Source organism: Jaculus jaculus, chromosome 9 (assembly GCF_020740685.1).
Source record: "Jaculus jaculus isolate mJacJac1 chromosome 9, mJacJac1.mat.Y.cur, whole genome shotgun sequence".
NCBI lineage: Eukaryota > Metazoa > Chordata > Mammalia > Rodentia > Dipodidae > Jaculus > Jaculus jaculus.
In genome coordinates, this window is record NC_059110.1 from 37,019,703 (window position 1) to 37,037,596 (window position 17,894).

Below are 17,894 nucleotides of genomic sequence, written 5' to 3' on the forward strand. Positions count from 1 at the left end.
AGGAAGGGAGGAGGATACTTAATAGGTTGATATTGTATATATGTAATTACAATGATTGTAACGGGGAGGTAATATGATGGAGAATGGAATTTCAAATGGGAAAGTGTGGGGGTGGAGAGGGAGGGAATTACCATGGGATATATTTTATAATCATGGAAAATGTTAATAAAAATTAAAAATAAATAAATAAATAAATAAAAATTTTAAAAAAAGGCACTTAAGGTATTCAGCTACAGAGTCATCCCAAATGAAAAAAAAAAAAAGAAAGAAAAGAAACATCTTCATACTCCATGAATCAACCATTTTTGGGGGGGTGGGCCTGGGTCTCACTCTAGCCCAGGCTAAACTGAAACTCACTCTTCAGCCTCGGGCTGGCCTAAAACTCACAGATATTTCAACGTCTGCCTTCTGAGTGACAGGATGAAATGTGTGCACATCACAGCCCACTGCTGCAAATTGATTTGGTCACAGAAGTTCTAATGTTTTAAAAAGAAACTATCTAGAGTACATTGTCTATCCGATATTCTAAAACAAAAACAAAACACTTCAAACTATACACCTCTGTCATGTACTATGAACTATTAACCTTTTCTTGAGTCATTAACTACAATTACTTCACAGCACTAGAGTTCTGAAAATATTTTCCACATCTCTGGAACTCTCTCTGGCTTCATATTCTCTCTCTCTCTCTCTCTCCACATATATATATATAATACTGGGTAGGCATTATTTTCTCAATTTTGTAAAAGAAGATTGATTTGATAAAGGTAATTGTCTAATTATGAACCACTTTTTTTCTTACTATCCAATGAGGTTCTTCTGAATTTATTATATAAAACACATGCCATGCCATTCAGTTTCTCCAACTGTTACTCTGTTAAGATGTAATTACACAGGCATGACCAACATAATTAAGATCCTTGTCTTCAAGGAGCTTCAGGACAATGATATGATAGAATTCTAAATAAATTTTATTAATCATATTTCTATATTGGGAACAGTAACAGACTCAGAGAATGTCAACAACTAGGAACAAGGAAAATGTCTCAATGATATTTAAATAAATCTGGCCAATGGTAAAGCCCAGGAGGTAAGCTAGGGTAAAACTAGACACAGGTCAAGAAAACAAGATTCAGCTAATATTTCCTTAAATTCCTAAGCAAGAATCAGGGACCCCAGCTTGACAAGGAATAAATTAATGATAAAAATGTTAAATCTGAGTCAAATGCTATAGTGGAAGGTGCAATGTATTCCAGAGTCAGAAGGGACCTTTAACTTGCAAGCTAAGTCTATGAATAGTGGGAAGAAGTTTACAATTGGTTTCCCTGAAATTTTGAAAGAAGTGGATACCATTTTGAATTCCCAAAATTAGATCACCTCTGAAAATTGCTTTAAAAATGCAACAAATATATAACTCACTAATGTTCTTGAAATAATTTCTATCTAAAAGCTGGTGTCTTCCTTCCCAGTTTTGCTCTCAACTCCTATTTGGGATCACATCAATTTTTGTCAACTATCTGTAAACACTGTGGATATCAGTCATCAGTAATGATATTTTCTAACTTTAGTCACCTTTGCATTTTCCAACTTTCTTTAGAGTTCTCAAAACCGAAACTGTATCGAGTACTTCTCAATCTTCAAAAAGGTTTTATTTTCGCTAAAGCCGATGAGTTGTACATAGGACAGGATTATTATTTCTCAGTTCATGAAGAAGAAAATGTCTCCTTACAACATGTCTAGCTGTCATTGAATCTTATTTAATTCCCTATCCTACTTAGCACTCAGGATGAAAAAAGAGAAGTTGGCAAACCCTGGGTCTTAATATCAGAAGTAAAGGGAAGCATCTCCACATGTGTCAAAAGAGAACGAGGCTTTGGGATGTCAATCTTCCTAAAAGCTATCAAACACAAGGTGTTCAGATGCCGAAAATGCTATAGAAGGTGTGTATGTAGCTGTTCTATTATTAAACATTCCTAGTCAGTTTGCTCTTTCGAGAGTATCACTGCACTAAAACCCATGCATCACACATGTTGTACTCTTATTTGTACTCCTGGGCACTTTAATTGCCTGATTGTTAGAGGTCTCCCTTGATGATGCATAATGAGCTCTCAGATCAATGCGCTATTACAAGCTATTTTTTCTACACAGTTGCACATAGAGTAATTTCTTTGTCATCTTGTTTAATGTCATAAGATTTTTACTTCCAAAATAAATTGCTTTTCAGTTTTCAGTGTAAAACTTCTGATTTGTGTCTGTGTGTTTCTTGATCCTATTGCTCTCTCTTTTTATCTTAAATACTATTCCACTTTTGTGTGACTGGCTACTCTAACCATATACACTATCATTTGAAATTATATCTCAATATTGTAACCTGAGATTACTTTGGAGAGAAAATAACATTTCATCAAGTTTAGAAAGCCAGTAGTTGGTCATGTTTTCTTTATTTATATTTCATGATTGTCACAAGAAGGGACAATAATTGGAAGTTACAGTTTAAAGTAAAATATGCCATGATCAATAAAGATATTAAAATAATAATGATAGAGTTTAAAATTTTACTAAGAGCTCAAGCTTAGACATACCTAGAATATTAACCTAAGGACCACATTTTTCCATACTGTAAAATGTGTTCAGAGCTCAAGGTCAACTTATAAAATGAAATGGTTTCAGTGTATGGATTTATTTACTTACAAAACTATAAACAGTAACTTGTTGCAAGCAGGTTGAAATAAGAGATACAAGCAATCTTTTCAGAATACTTTATGTTTGCTTGGCAATAACCAACATGCCAGGTGTCATCCTTCAGTAATATTTTTACTAATATTTTGTTCATTTTTCCAAGCTTGAAATTCATGTTCAAGAAACTGATACATGGATTTGGTACCTATAACAGTTACATTTTTATTTCTGGGACAAAACACTTGACCAAAAGCAGGTTATTGAGGGAAGGGGCTTATTTTCAGCATATAATCTCAAGGACAAATTTCATTATGGCAGGAGAAGCATGGTAGGAGCAAACAGCCAGGTGTCACATTTCTATTGCAACAGGGAGGAAGTACCAAGAGTGAGCTCAGTAAGTGCAGTAAACAGGGCTGGGCTTTAACACCACAAGACCTGCTCCCATTGACACACCTACTCCATTACAAGACTTTCTTTATACTTTAAAGGCTCCACAAGTTTGGGATTAAGTATGAAGTTTAATCTTAAGCACATGAGTCTATGGGGGACATTCTACATTCAAACCACTACTGCTTTAATTTATGATTTCTATATACTCATAATAATATTTATCATTAGTTTCTTAGAACCAAATTGAGAATACTATTTAATAAATCAGTTTAGGGAGGGAGGGAATTACCGTGGGATATTTTTTATATAATCATGGAAAATGCTAATAAAAATTTTAAAAATTTAAAAAGTTTTTTAAAAATCAGTTTAATTAAATGCCAGATCCCAGAAAGTACTCAAAAAATGCTTGATGAATGAATGAACTAGTATGTGAATACGACTTATAAGGCTAGTTTTCAAGATTAATAATATATGTTTACCCAGAAGAGACAATTAGGAAGTATTTATAAATTAAAATATGGTTGGGTGTGGCAGGGAGGTTATATTTACACTTTCTGGAACTATCTGAAATAATTCTTATGTAATAGTCATTATATCCTATTCATTTTTTCAAAAATATTTTAAATTCAAATTAGTCTCCTTCAGTAGTGTTTCAGACCAAATCTTCATTTTTATTCAAGCATGAGATTAGCATAACTTGTAGATTCATCTGCATTATTACAGAAATCTACTGCTTCATTTGTGCTCCTGTCCAGAACCTAAAGTAACCTTCACTTGACTCTTAGATTAAATACAAATGTTTCTTGTAGATATTTCAAATATTCCATAATTTCTACTGTCATCTACTTTCTCTACCTAAATTTATTCTAATTTCTTACCTATTATTCTCAATTCAAATGTCATGCTCTAGTTCTCAGGGTCCAACTAAAATCCTCACACATGGTAAAAACAAACTCTAGTGAAAATCTGGTGAGGTTTCTTTGTTCTTAAAGAGAATACTTATTTTGTGAAACTATTTCTAAAGACAGTCTCTTTCAATTCAGAGGTTATTGCTAACCAAAAACAAAAAGCCATTATTTTTGGTTTTAATACAAAGTACAAGTTGTCTGTTCTTAAATCAAAACCACCTGGAATTTTCCAGTTTGAAAAAAAGAATATTCAATTTTAGTTATGGTTGAATAAAGAAAGTAAGGTCTGAGCAGATGGCTGTCAAAACACCAATGACTACATACCATGGCTGAGAACTTGCACACAAAAATATGCAACTTGGTACACAGTAGACTTCTTCCATGTAAATGCCAAGGGACATCTGGCTTGAAAACTCTGTAAAATCCATTTGATACAATTCTATACTTCCCCTGTCTTCAATGGATATTACATTATAACAGCATCTGCTAGAATCTCTGATAGGAAAGTCTGTGTTCCCAGAACTATTTCAAACTGAGTGTTTCACTTTCTAACATTAGAAAACAGCTGGAAGCTGAAACCTGACTCACACAAGATGTCCATTGCTTACATGAATGGAGGTCAAAGGAAGCTAAGTCTTTATGTCTGAAAGAGTTAATGCACTCCATGTACAATGAATTCTCCTTCCTCTAATTTAAGCATATATGTATATACTAATTTTCCATAAGCTGCTTTATTCTTAGAGTTGCTTTCTAAATGTATAGCTACTGCTTTCATCTCTGGAGGCAGACACAACTTCAATGCATTTATGCAACTTATTTTATCATTATGCTGCTTTCCATATGACAATATATTCATTTTTAATTAAAATGCTACATAATTTAATAAATCAATACTGTACACATTAAGTTGATAAATTAAAAATATAACTACTATAGACACTTTTGTATCTGATCAAAATATCTATTTTATTCTACATGACAGAAAGATAATTAGCATTATGATTTCATTTCATAAAATCCTTGGTTTTACACCATATCATATTAAATGTGAAGTCACCATCAGATATTATTGAAACAGTCTATTTTCAAGGAGAGAAGGTGATAGGCATTGTATTGATGAAATAAATTATAACCCAAAGTAAAACACAAATCCCAGTTGACGGCTGAGTTTAATGTAAAAAGAAATGCATACATGGCCAGGACAACCTTAGTTGTATGAGTTTGTGTAGGTGTGTGCTGTCTGTTAAGTGTGACAACATTGGAAAATGAATCTGAGCTGAAAAAAAGTAAATATTTAGTTACTCCAAGAAGAAATCACTGTGAATTTTCTTGTGTCTCTACAATGCAGTCAGAATGTTTTAAATATAATTTTCTTAAATGAGAAAAAGCATGCACAGGTAGATTGTGACCACAAAGCTCACACCACTGCTGTTCAGTGGCTAGGAAAGTTCCCCTTCCCCATTTAAAATGCATGAAACTGCACATGGTATTGAAAGAGGAAAAAGTGGTTTCCTTGATTTAAATTTTTTCAATTTAATTTTAATTCTGATATAGTTGGTCTCATTTCTCCCTACAGCTTAGGTAAGATTTCTCCTTGACTCATGAACACAGTTATTGATGAATAGGGTACCTGCAGCTACATTAAAGCAAGAGTGAGAGTTTTGCCCTTACCAATGAACAGTAACTACTGACCTTTATCAAATCCTTAAAAAAAACAAAAGCCATGATTTAAGCTTTTGACTTTTTTTTAAAAAATAGTAGCATGTTCCCAAATGCATACTACTTCCTTTTAAATATTAAAAAAACCTAGCCAGGCATGGTGGTGCATGCCTTTAATCCCAGCACTTGGAAGGCAGAGATAGGAGTTATGGCTTGAGTTTCAGGTTAGCCTAAGACTGCATAGTGAATTACAGGCCAGCCTGGGCTATAGCAACACTCTTAGCAGTTAAAGCACTTGTCTGCAAAGCCTAAGGACCTATGTTTGACTCTCCAGGTCCCACGTAAGCCAGACACACAAGGTAGTGCAAGCCAAGGTTGCACATGCTCACTAACTAGCACATGAGTTCAATGGCAGTGACTGGAGGCCCTGGCATGTCAATTCTCTCTCTTTCTCTCTCTCGCTTATAAAAAAATACAAAAAAAAAAAAAAACCCTAAGCATGAGTGATAACATTTCATCAGAAATTTAGTAATTACAGAAAACCACCAAGGAACATGTGGGGGGACTTTCTATTTTAAATTTTGTAGTTTATGTTTTATAACTTGATTTAAATTTTCTATTTTATAATAGCAGAGGTACAAATTTCATGTAATTTTCCATATTTCAGTTGTTGCTTTTCTCAATGATTGAAAGTAAATTAGAAAGCTCTACAAATTCATTCAGATGTGGACCTTACTATGTTTAATAAGAATTTTTTCTATTTTAATTTCATTTTTATATATTATGAGTATAAAACATATTTAGTTCTTAATTGACTTTGCAGTGTTGTAAAAAGAAAAGAAAGGATTTCCTAGGGCCTTTGACTCTTTACTTTGATCTTACCACACTTATTTAATTAGAGACAATAGAAATATATTTGGATATACTATAATATGATATGAATTCATCTAGACTGGTCTACTGCTGTATGCTAAATGGGCTCAATTTGTTGCTAGGATATATGATTCTTTTATAGAAATCAGGAAATCATTTCATTATACTCTATATTTTCCCATGTGATTTCATATAGTTTTCTTATAAATTTATAACAAAGTACACAGTAGCTCCAACTTGGACTTTGTAGAAAAGTTGTTTTTAGAAATTTCAAGTGTTTGAAATATCTTTATTTTAATAAAACTCAACTATAACAAATTCCAGAAAGAGATAGAGAGCTTTGTCCATGCTGGTGTTGACGTGGCCTGGTGAATGCCTTCTCAGTTTCTCTAACCCTCCCTCTGTCCTCACTCTGATGTTGGGAGCTATGAATCAAACCTTGGCCATGTTAACAGAAACCGCCATATAGCAAGTTAAGTTTCTACTTCCTCACGTAATATTCAACTACCAGAATCAATGGGATCATACACCTGGCTAAACACTCCCCCATCCTGCTGGTAGCTGATGAAGAAACAAAGGCATTGCAGACCACCTCTGAATAGCGGGCCTCCCCCTCTTTTGTATAAGAGAAGGGAGGATATGTCAGGACCCATAGAGCAAAAGCCTCTCCATTTTGCCTGGGCCTGCTCATAAACTGACTCATTACTCAGAAAGCTGGTACATCCAGCTTTCTATTAGGTACTTCTGGAACCGGTCAGCAGACTGCTTACAGAATCTTATCTTTTGCAAAAGGCCAGTTTATGGTCAGGATGTGAAGCCTGGTGCAGTCATGATGTTAAGCCCGTGAGGCAAGATTAGATGAACACCTAATTACATCCCCTCTAGGTTTCCTGACAACTCCTTGCCCTGGCCATGTCCCCTTCTGCCTACAACTCCTTGCCCTGACCACGTCCCCTTCCCCCTACAACCCTATATAAACCTACATGTAAGAATAAACTCTTGAGGCCATGAAAAACATCTAGCATGGTCTCCTTCTTGTGTCTGTTTGCCTTTTTTCATTCAGGTTAATTTTCCCCTCGTTTCCTTGTTCGACTCCCCGCTGGCCAGGGCACTCTGACACTCATTTGGTCATTAGAATTTAGTCTAGGAGCAGTCAATGTGTCTTTTTCAGCTATGTGCTTTCTAGGTTCATTTTCTGTCACATGTGATATGAAATGAATCACAAAGGCAAAAATGTTAATATCAATAAGCTAACAAAGAGTTTGACATATAAGCAAAATCAAGCATGATATGCAGTATGATAGATAAATCAAGAGATAGGAGAGATCAGAAGAATGTACTAAATAAGGCTGGTCACACTAAAGACAAGAGATCAAATGATGTGGTATCATCTTATGCAAAATATAATTGTGGCTGAAGAGATTAAGTATCCAGAAGGAAAGACCAATTCAAGAGTCTTTAAGAATAAGCATGGTTGATCTGCAGCCCCAATGAAGAAGGCCTCTTCAGAAAAGAGGCGAGGATGAGGAAAAGGATGGTACCAACATGTGAGGTTTATGTAGAAAATATGTTCATATCTAATAATTTTAAAAAATTAATAAAAAGAATAAGACCAGGCAGAAATAAGAGGATCACTGTGAGTTCAAGGCTAGCATGAGACTACATAATGAATTCCAGGTCAGCTTGAGATAGAACTAGAGCAAAATGCCACCTCAGGAAAAAAAAAAAAAGAATAATATAAATGAGCCTGGTAATTCATTGAAAGACAAGATCCCCATACTGAACTAAGGTCTGGGACAGAGAACAAGCATAGACAAAGTTGGGTCAATCTGAGAGTCTCAAATGAACACTTGAAATAGAAACCTTGGAACTGTTTGCAGATACACGGACTGCATGAAACAGAAAAAGAGAAGTAGAATGGAATGCAGAACACTGATTTGCAAGAATAAAGCAGAGAAATTTAATGTGGATAGAAAGAATCATAGATAGCTACCAGAATCAATGGATATGAGACAACCAGGATGAAGATGGGTGGCACATATATTCTTGTTTGTCTTCTCTTTTAAAAGGACCAAAAAAAAAAAAAAAAAACCAACAAAGTGAATAAAACTGTAAAAGAATTAAGCTAGTGAAATTCCTAGAAGGTAGAAGTACATAAACTGCCTCTAATGACTCATAGCTATCGCTGTCTTCCCTATTTTGGCTCTCCTCTCTTTTTTTCTCTTTTCTATTCCTTCCCCTCCTTCTTCCTCTCCCCTTTCCTCCCTCCCTTCTCTCTCCCTCTCTATCTCTCTGCCTACCCTCATATGCACCTACGGTTACAGGGTGACATAAAATACTAACTAAGAGAAAAATAAATAAACCATGGTATAGTAATACCTTGATAGTAGATAGACAGAGAGAAATCCAAACCTATCTATACTGGCATGTATCTACCACACTGAAGTTAGACATTTTGTTTATTTTGTTGAGTATTTTTCTGCTTCTACAAAGAGCTCTCTGCTTTGAATAGAAAGTTGAGAATAGTTTCTCATTGTAAAAGATGGTTTTATTATTGGAAGGAAAGATCTACAGCTGTGAGTTATGTTCAGTAACACTTTTTTGAAGTATGTTGATTTTATTTGGGTACTTCTCATTCATCTATTGATCTTGTCCACATTTATGAAAACCTAGGAAAAAGCTGACATTGCATGTCAAAGTACTATTTTTGCTGAACTTTTTGGCTGTGATTAAAGTACAATTTCTTAAGCACCAAGAAAATCGTGCAACTGAGAAGGAATTTATAACATGCATATCACTGAGAGCTTAATTTTAGAGTAAATGAGGGTTCGGGGTTGTGATGAATACACAATGAGGACTTGTCGATGGACAGAATTTCTTCTGAGTTTCATGAATAAGCAAAAGTGTAGAATAAGCAAAACTGTGCAGCACTGTAACATTCCTTTTAGTAAAACAAAATGGAATCTCAAGCTTAAAAACCTCAAAAATGCATGATGCGATCTCAAAGTCAACTGAAAGATTACATTATCTTGTTGACTTTGGGAACTTTATTTATATGCTAACACTCAACAAAAAGAAGCAAAGAAATTCTAGAGCCAACCAATCAAATCAAGAAAAACAAGAATGACAAAGCTGTTTTGGATTTACACCCAATCATTTCTTTTCATTTCTTTCAGGAGAAAGTTTTTCTAGCATGGCTGATTTTTTTTTTTTTTTTTTTTTTTTTTTACTACTGCTGTTTCTTTCCAATACTGTTCAAAGCACTGGGGAGCTCTCAAATGGATGAAATTTCCTAAGACCCAGTTCATAAACTCCCTGGCATGTGTTATGGCCTATTTTTGGTCCATGGCCTACTTAAAGCCACATTGTGGAGAAGTTTTTCTTTGGGAAGCAGAGGTAAGGTGCATTCCAAACTACTGCTCATCTTTTGTGAAACCTGCAGACCCTGAAGGAACAACTTCCACTTAAACAGAGGGACACAGCATGCTTCTCTGGCTTTTATCCCATTGGCTATTTACTAGTCAGTCTCTTCTTTCCCTCTCCATGAGTTCTTATCAGAGTAGGACACACTTCCCATTACACAGAAGTCACTTACAGTTTCCTCCTGGGATAATAACACCTGTTCTGTCTGTGCTGTTCAAAGGGATGCTTTGGCATTCTTTCTCCTACCCAAAGCTGCTACTAATTTTTGCAGCTAGAAAAGGAACAACACTGTATTATGCTCATAGCAATAACAGGAGAAAGCTGCTTAGCACCTAACATTGGTATTTTGAGAATAATGTACAGTATCTGTATAATTTAAAGCATGCACTGTATAATATACAACATGGATTTAATTCCACCTGTGATCAACTTAAAAATCAATGAAAGTCTAACTTTAGCTTCAGAATTACTTGCTGTTTCAAAATTACCTTAACTTGTAGAGAAATAAAAGTCTACATGGAAGGTTAGTAGGTTAGAGATGAAACAGCCTAGAAGGAATACATGACATCATGTGCTCAGCAAGTTCTTGTTGGCTGTTGCACTTATGTTGCAATTGAGCTTTGAGGACTCTTTGCCATAATCAAGGTAAAAGTGATTCCAAACGGGTCTTTCTCAGACACTGAGATTTAAGCCTAATCTGCACTGCAAAGAAACTCCAAAGAGGAAAAACTTCTTATAAGATTTACTGGGGAATTCAACTGTGAAAATTGTATTGATTTATTTTTGTTTAATCAACTATGAGAAATAAACTAAGATCTGATTATACTGAGACATACTTTACTTAACCAGTCTTAGAAAGTCAAATACTATGTTTTGTCTCATTTGTGGCTCAGAGATTTTACATATATGTGTAAAATACACATATTTACACTTGACATGAAAGTAGAAGCAAAACGGTGGGAATGAAAGAAAATTATGGGAATGGAAAAGATGAGAAAAGGGAGAATAGAAGGTATGAGAAAGAGTATGCTCAACACATAATACGAAATGTAACACAGTACCATGTACACTGAATATACAGAACGTGGTAGCTTGAATAGATGACCCCCAATATATGCAGTGTTTATTAGTTTGTAGTTTGGAACTGCAGCCTCCTGGCTGGAGGAGATGTCACTGAGAGGATCTTAAGGGTGTGGTTTTGGGTTTGAAATTCCACTCTAAAGATTTGCACAGTGTGCCTAGCTGAAGCTCCTGAAGTGGACTGTGTGGTGTGGCTTTCTCTTTCTCTCTCTCTCTATCTCTCCTTGGCCCTTTAAGAGGGAGCCAGCTTCTGCCATTATGGAACTTCCCCTGGATCTGTAAGCTTCAATAAATATCCCTTCCTCCATAACTGTGCCTGTTTTGGAAGTTCATTTCAATGAACCTGAAGCTGTCTTATACACAGAAGGAAAACTTATCTGTAAAAGGGAAGGCCTTTTCTACTTGTGCCCAATAATGGCTATGGTCTTAGAGCACTTAAAAGTACCCACACTCTAGTAGTAAGTGTGGATAAATAACACATTGTGGGGGAGGAACTACTGCCTTTGATGTTGCCCCAGCAAATAGCTAGCTCTTTATCTAACTGCTTCTTGCTCTGGCCTATTATAAAGTGCTGGCAATGATCTCATTCAGCAATTGGGTCACATGAAGGATCTCACAACTAACTGTAACAAGAAAGAAGAGCATGTTGAGTTTTGAGTAAATAGTCTCTCATGGAAAAGAGCAATCAATATAAATTGGGAGGAGGTCAATAGCATCTTTAAAATATGAAGAAACTTCTAGTTTCATGACATTTAAGACAAGAAAAAGAATAGAGTAATATGAAACAAAAATGACACATTGTGTTTAAATAAAGCTTCAACCAAGTTTTTTAGAAAAAAGAAACTGAAAATTTTGCCTAAGAAAGAGAAACAAGAAAAAAAAAAAGATTTAAAAAACTATAAGGAAAAGGCAATATTGATCATCAATACAAAGAGACCAGATTCGACTAGTAGGAATTTTAAGAAGGAAGCACAGAAACACTTGATAGAAAGAATTTATATTTAAAGGTAACAAGAATCCATGTCTGGAGAAATGTTTGTAGATACAAACGGCATGAGTGGAGCTACTTAAAATGAGCAATAAGTATTTGTGATGGGGTGGGCTATGCTCATGTAAAATACTCTAAGTATTAGGTCAGGATGTGCTCCCAAGATGGAGTCACCAAGGACAGAAGAATGGTGACAAAAGCATGGGAAGCGCATTATCCACATTCCTCAAGAAACCACCTGGTCATCATCCCTTTCTTGCCTAACGATGCTCCAACTCATGGTTTCTTGGCCCCTTATCTTGTAAGTCACCTGGTCACTGTTCTGGTGTCACACCATAGCTATTTTAAATGATGAATGTAATGATCTCCCCTAAAGGAATTTTTCTATTCAACTTAACAAACAAGTTCTTTTCCCTTCCCCACCTTCCCCCAACTGAAAAAGCCCTACAAAGCCCACTACCTCAAAACTTAGGTTGGCTGTGCTCCACTCTTGTGAGCCAGCGCTGTAAGCTTGTGCTTTCCTGAGTAGAAGCTTTCATCTTTGCCTCAGAGTGGTTTTTATGGTTTTAGTCACTCCCAAACCTTACTATAAGAAGATAGAACAAGGGGGACTATTAACTCAGTAAAACAAATAAATAGAAATTTGAGACATGTATGCATGGAATACTTTCAGCAAAAAAAAACAGTATTTGTATCACAGGAGATATACAATACCTACATGAAAGTTAAAACAATTATATTAAAGGGATTAACAAAGAAGACCTTGAATTTGGTAGAAAATATTTATTGATATTTGAAATCAAGAATCTAAAATATGAATAAGGGCCTACTATTTATTTGTATCAAAAAGTAGTCAAGCCGGGCATGGTGGCGCATGCCTTTAATCCCAGAACTTGGGAGGCAGAGGTAGGAGGATTGCCGTGAGTTTGAGGCCACCCTGAGACTCCATAGGGAATTCCAGGTCACCCTGGGCTAGAGTGAGACCCTACCTCGAAAAAAAAAAAAAAAAAAAGTAGTCAAGAAGTTGTAATATTCTAGAACTAAGAAGAACATGTCTTGGAAGTTGAGAAAGGATGGAATAAGTGTGAGTTTTAATCTCAAGCTTCTTCACACTATTTAATACTTTGTGAGTAAAATGGCGGAAAATTTCATGACTCACCAAACTCTTATGGCTTTTATGTCACTTTTATTATGTGGCAATAATTGTTTTTTCATTAAAACTATAGCCATTTTACATAGTGAATTCCAGGTCACCCAGGGCTAGAGCAAAACCCTATCTTGAAAAACCAAACAAAAAAAAAAGAAAGAAAAAGAAGAAGAAAAAAGAAGTAGTCATTAATATGTTTCAGTTTTTTCATTCACAGAGCCATCTTTAGATATATTTGGGGATATTTCAGCCCCACTTAAGTTATTTTATATGCTTCTTTTTTGTTTTGTTTTGTTTTATGAGACAGGGTCTCACTGTAGCCCAGGCTGACCTGGAATTCACTATGGAGTCTCAGGGTGGCCTTGAACTCATGGCAACCCTCCTACCTCTGCCTTCCAAGTGCTAGGATTAAAGATGTGCACCACCACGTCTGGCTATCCTTCTTTTTTAATATGTATTTTATTTATTTGTTTGTTTGAGAGAGACAAAGAGGCAGAGAGAGAAAGAGAGAGAATGGGCATGCCAGGGCCTCCAGCCACTGCAAACAAACTTCACATGCTGTGCCCCCTTGTGCATCTGGCTTATGAGGGTCCTCAAGAGTCAAACCAGGATCCTTTGGCTTTGCAAGCAAACTCCTTAACTGCTAAGCCATCTCTCCAGTACTGTATACGCTTCTTAAAGCAGCCTATCAGGTCATTATGCTCTTTATTTTAATGTTTTTAATATATTTATTTATTTATTTGAGAGAGAAAGAAGTAGAGGCAGACAGAGAGAAAGAGAGAATGGGCACACCAGGGCCTTTGGCCACTGCAAACGAACTCCAGATGTATGTGCCATCTTGTACAACTGCCTTACATGGGCCTTGGGAAATCAAACCCGGGTCCTTAAGCTTCGCAGGCAAATGCCTTAACTGCTAAGCCATTTCCCAGCCCTCCCTTTATTTTAATAAGAAAATTTCCTAAAGCTCTTCACTTTTGTTTCCTAAAATAATATCTTATATTCACTGTGAATTACTATTTTGCAAAAAATTGTAACAAAAAATAAAAAATTATGTTATATATATTTATTCATTTTTAAAATTTGTATAGGAGAGTGAGAAGTTGCCAAGGGTCTGTTCCTTCTGCAAATGAATGCCTATCCAACTTTATGTGGGCACATGGGGAATTGAAAACAGACTGGCAAACTCTGACAGCAAGTGCTTTTAACTTCTGAGCCATTTCCCAAACCCCAACAAAACATTTTATATTGTCCAACACACTGCTGTCTTTGTTATGTTAGCAGGACTACATATGACTAAGCAATCTTCTAGTCCCCCTTTTGTCTCCCCAGAATATGTGTAGTCATGCAGATCTCAACGGAAACAACTGTATTTACTTATATTCCACTTTGATATTAAACATCTTAAAAATCACTTTATCTTCTGATAAAAGACGCAGTTCTTTTAAAATGTCCAATTTTCTCCACAAATGATAAATGAAGAATGGCTTCAAGAAAAACACCCTATTGATTTTAAAGGACAAAAAAACACATGAGCACTCTTCAGAAACATTCATACCAAAGTGTCATCAGCTGTGGCACTGTGTTGGGCCTATGTCTGGAAAACAAGAGCTGTTGATGTCACCTTCATTGTGCTTTTGAATCATATATCCCAACAGCTTATGAAGTAAAGCATTTCAGAAGCACTATACACTTCAGTAAACTTTTCTAGACTTTATGTTCAGTTACCAAATGCTAGGTATGTGCAAAATGCTCCTATATTTTATCTTGGTATAATTTTTGGAAGTAGATTATCAATCAATATATGTATATGTGTACTCACTGTTGAAATCAATAGTATTCTGATCAAAAATATTTTATACCTGGAAATCTATATGTGTAATACTTATATGAAAATGATAATATCTCACAAAGAATAGAAGTAAAATAAAACTTCTAAGCTTAAAATTGAAGTGATTTATTGTACTTAATACAAACGAAGATACAGCCAACAGATTGAACTTAAAATCCCTGAACATGGGCTCTAGACCATGGCTCATAGAGTAAAGTGCTTGCTGCACAAGTGTGAGTAGCTCAGTGTGGATCCCTAGCATACACATGAAAGCTGATCACAGAGACAGATGCCAATGTTTGGGAGAAGGTGATAAGAGGAACCCCAGGGAAAGATATATAACAAGATAGGTCACATTGGTGAGTTCTAGGTTCAAGAAAATTTACTTTATCAATAAATAAGATTGAGATCAATTGAGAAAGAGACCCAACAGTGACCTCTGTCTTTCATACAACTACACACACACACACACACACACACACACACACACACACACACACAAACACACTTTAAATTAATTAACTCTTTGCTAGAATGTAGCTCAATGATGGAGTACTTTCCTAGCATGCATGAGGGCCTGGGTTCAATCCCCAGAATCACAACAAAGAAAGTAAAGTTGAAAAAGGAAGAAAGGAGGGAAGGAAGGAAGGGTTGTACTCAAATTTACTAACTTATGATTTATATGCTTGAAGATTATTGAAAAAAAATTTTAATTCTTTAAGTGCTATAAATGAAGTTAGACATACTCGGCCCTGTGGTCCATGGAAAATCTAGATGGAACTACAGAATTGCTTATTCCACAGATTCTAACGTGGACATGTCACATTCATGACATGTATGTCACTGAATTATTCATCTCTAATAAAGAGTAAAAGGGTATTTCATGTGTGCCTCATTCTATTCTTTCTCCTCTTAAAATATTTTGAAAACCAATGTATAGAAATACCCATTTAGGGCTGAAGAGATAGCTTTGCAGTTAAGACACATGTCTGCAAAGCCTAAGAATTCATGTTAGAATCTCCAGGTCCCATGTAAGCCAGATGCACAGTGACACAAGTGTGCAATGTCGCACAAGGAGGTGCATGAGTATTGAGTTTGTTTGCAGTGTCTGAAGGCCTTGATATGCCCATTCTCTCTCTCTCTCTCTCTCTCTCTCTCTCTCTCTCTCTCTCTCTCTCAGCCTCCCTCTCTCTTCCTATCTCAAAATAAAAGAATACCAATATATACTCCATATATAATTAATATACATACAGAAAACATAAAAAGTGCATTGTCTTATATTGTCTCCTCATATTATGATTAGATATTATTAATTTATTATGATATTAATCAGCATCATGAATTAATGACTACAAAGCCATTATTCAAGTAAGGAGAGATTACTACCCACACCAAGAATCCTCCCTCTTGTGTTTAGTTCCACATTCTCCATTATAAACAGCATCTCCTGTCTAACATGAAAGCTCAGTTGTGACTGCATTTGAATGTTATATAAATGGAGTAAGTTGGATCTACTTTTCCTATTTACTTCCACTTTCTTTTCTTACATGTACGTATTTGTGGGTGTGTGTGTAATGGATGGGATTAGAAAGAGAGATGTATGCAGATGTGTGTCAGGTTTTCATCTCTATAATTTTTCTACTTTATTTCAGTGAAACACAGTCTATTAATGAACCTGTTACTCACTATTTTTCTTTTTCTTTAAATATTTTATTTATTTATTTCCAAGCATAGAGATAGAGAGACGAGTGACAGAGAGAATGTGTATGCCAAGGCTTCTAGCTACTGCAAACAAACTCCACAATGCATGTTCCTTGTGCATCCGTCTTTATATGGGTACTGGGGAATCAAACTAGGGTCAATAGCCTTTGCAGGCATCCTTAAGTGTGCCTTAACCACTAAGTCATTGCTCTAGCCCCATTTTTCAATTAGAATGGCTGACCAGGAAGCTTCCTTCAGCCCTGGAGTTTTAGGCATGTGCAGCTGCACCTGCTGTTTAGAAAGTGGTGCTAATCAAACTTGGGTCCTACTTTCACCAACTTAGCCATCTCCCCAGACCTAGTTCTAAACATATTCCTAAATATATTTCCTAGTCTCTAAATATATTTCATGGTTGACCCATGCTGTTGGGTATGACAATTTTTGTACAATTTTTCTGTATTGCAGTATTCTTTATCTCAAAGCAGTATAAGAACATTTATCCATGCTAATAGTAATGCTGTTGTGTCCAGTGTTAGGTTTGAATAATAGTGCTGCTACCCACATTTGGGTATATGTCCTGATGTGCCAGTGTATGCATTCCCATGGGTCTATGCTCATGGATTATGGATATATGGAATAGAGTAGATAATGTCAAGTGGCTTCTCAAAGTGATTTATGCCACATCCTTGCATTTAAAATGTTTTTATGTATAATCTGAAACACAGAGAATTATTTGTTTCTGTTTGGAACTCAGATAATATGCCATGGCCTATTACACATAATAAAATAAAGTGTTATTCAGTTTTATTTTTATCATTGTAGTACATGGTACCTCAAGCCGTTATTCAGCTAGGCCATTCTTGTGGCATGCAATATTTAAGACATAAATGGGAAAGGAGAACTTCTCGGTCAAATATGACATGCCATGCAGATGACAGGCCCTCGTTCTTCTAAACAAATGAAAAGAGAACCTCCTGCTGACTGAAGTGCCAACAAGAGCGGTGGTTTTGCTCAGTTGGATACGAGTTTATATATTGTACATCACAGTTGCCATTGTCTTCAACTAAAATTTCCACTACAGTCAAAGGCCAGAGAGCTCCAAATGGCAATTTTCAATGCACTCAGTTACAAACAGAAGAAAACCTGAGATGCATAAACAAGCTTGCAAACTGCATTTCATGTGCCCTAGTCCCAATTCTTACTGTTTACTACATGAAA

The 17,894-nt window shown here is 35.7% G+C and overlaps 1 protein-coding gene across 2 annotated transcripts in view; it reads right to left on the reverse strand.

Annotated features, from left to right (window-relative positions):
• Lama2 (laminin subunit alpha 2) overlaps window positions 1-17,894 on the reverse strand; it is a 640,019-nt gene that overhangs the window by 500,683 nt on the left and 121,442 nt on the right. The window lies entirely within an intron of this gene.